This window comes from Polyergus mexicanus, unplaced genomic scaffold, assembly GCF_030449975.1.
Source record: "Polyergus mexicanus isolate NDT 795.1 unplaced genomic scaffold, iyPolMexi1.0 SCAF_128, whole genome shotgun sequence".
Lineage (NCBI taxonomy): Eukaryota > Metazoa > Arthropoda > Insecta > Hymenoptera > Formicidae > Polyergus > Polyergus mexicanus.
The window spans coordinates 5,001-7,500 of NW_027223448.1; positions in this window are offsets into that span (position 1 = coordinate 5,001).

The window sequence follows — 2,500 nt, forward strand, 5'->3', positions numbered from 1 at the left end:
GTTGTCAATACTCGCCCACCGGGCCCTGCGCTTCTGAGGTCTTTGGCCCAGCGGCGACGGAACCGGTGGTTACTAATCTTTTCTTTTCTTTTCAGGTCTCCCCATACCTTTAGGAAAGCCACCCCTCTCTCTCTCTCTCTTTATCACCCCTCTTTAACAATACTTACTAACACTACTAACACTCATCACTCTTCTTTCTCTTTTTCGTCCCTCTACTCTCTTTCCCTCCTGAGCTAAAAGCTCTCACCTCAACCCCTTTTTCACTCCTTTTCGTACTATCTCTTTTGCTATCGCTTTTCTATCTCTATACTCTTTTCTCATTTACTTGCATAAAACAGCATGCAACGCTACGAGTCGGTGCCAGCATTGCTGGCCGAATGGCTCTAATGTAGCAACACACACACACATACACTCTCTCACACACTTACATTCTCTCTCTCTCCCTTTTCTTTCTCTTTTTCTTCCTTCTTTATTCCTTTCCTCTATTTCCTTAAACAGCATGCATCGCTACGAGTCGGTGTCAGCATTGCTGACCAAATGGCTCTTACGTAGCAACACACACACACACACGTTCTGTTTTTCTATCTCCTCTTTCTCCCCCTATTCTTTCTTTCTTTACTCCACTCCAATTAACAACTCTCACTAACAACTTCATTACTAACACTTTCATTGATCTGTCTACTCTGTCGCTTTTACCAATTCCTTAATACAGCATAGCTACGAGTCGGTGTCAGATTGACCAAATGGCTCTTATGTAGCGAGCGCACCTAGAAGCGTTGGTGGAACGTGTCTGTGGCCTTGTGGGCAACGCACTTTTAAGAAGTGGGGAGCCTGCAGTGGCTAAGGTCACGTTCCCGTACTCGGCTTTCCTATCCTTTCTTCATCCAATCTCCCGGCAGCCCATCCCCATCCGTTTGTCTCTGTTGTGCCTCGGTACAGTGGAGAGAGACAGGGGCTGTTGTACTCACCTACCGGGCCCTGCGCTTCTGAGGTCTCAGACCCAGCGGCGACGGAACCGGGGGTTACTAATACTTTTCTCTTTTCAGGCTTCCATCCTTTGTCGTTTTTCATTATTATCGCCCGGTCGTTTGTTTCCAACTCGTCCGTTGTGGTAGGAAAATCGACGCATTAGAAATAGATAGATAGGTAGGCGTTTCCTCCTAATGGCGCCCGTCTTAAGGCTAAGGTCAAGGATCGTGCCGATGGTCTGAATGGCCGCGAAGACGAAAAAATCGCGGTCGCTAGCGGTCCACCACCTCGGGGTACCTGCTGTCCCCCCGTTGTATTTAGGCTTGGCGGCGTAATGGTGGCTCTGCGCTGCTCGACTTCTTTTCCACCGTACTCGTGGGAACAAAAATGATGAATAATTTTCTAAAAATTTTGGTGAGGAGGAGTGCCCGCCTGGCAGATCGCTTCCCGCCAGGTGCGGCTGCTATTAGGGAGGCAAGGGACGTGCCTGTCGTCGAGTCGCGAGTACGCTCGTGCGCGCGCTTGGAGACAGCCTCCGCTTCCTCGAGAGCGCCTCACCAAGCTGTGCCCGAGCGATTCCGCGACGTAAAACGACTTTGCGCACAGCCCCAAGGTTGCGGCCTTCGCGCCGTTCGAGTTTTGTTAACGCGATGCGATAGTAGGAACAGCTTAATAAGGCCTTCACCGGCAATCATCGACCGGGAAGAAGAAATTAGGAATAGGGAATCTAGCACAAAATTAGTATCCGCGATTAGACCCGCGATTAGTTCCGCGAATAGTCCCGCGAAAAACCCCGCGGTAGAAAATAAGATTAGATACGCGAATGTTTCCCAATTAGAACCCCATAGTGTATGTGATCCGGGTTCCTCTTCGCAGCCGCAGCAACAAGCTCCGGCAAGTAGCGTCCCCTTTTCCTCATTTGCGTCCACGGGAGTGAGGATACTGCAGCTGAACATGAGGCGTTCAGTTGTAGTTACGGGTGAGGTGCGTCAGCTTGTCGCCGAAAAGCGACTTGACGTCCTGTTATTGCAGGAGTTGCACGTCAAGAAGCATGGCAAGAGCCACACCTTCGTTGGCTTAGGGAAGAATATGAGGGTAGCTGCTGTATGCTCAGAACGCCCCTGGGCTGCAGTGGCAGTCTGTAACCCTCAATTCCAAATGGTGTTTGTCTCGCAGCTTAGCACGACACATTGCGTCTGTGTGGAAGTGCAGGCTCCCAATTTTTCTTTCTACGTCGCATCGTGCTACTTCCAGTACAGCGACGAGATAGAAAAATACCTCAGACACCTCGAAGTGGTGCTTCATTCGCTGAGGGGGAAGAGATTGTTAGTGGCAGTAGACGCCAATGCTCGGTCGTCACTCTGGGGTCTCCAAGAGACAGACGAAAGAGGTGCGAAATTTGAAGACCTCATCCGAGCATATGGAGTAAACGTGGTGAATGATGTCGGACAGGGACCCACCTTTTGGACGGCAAGAGGTTCGTCTTTCATCGATGTAACCTTGACGTCGTCCTCCATGAACAAATTCATCA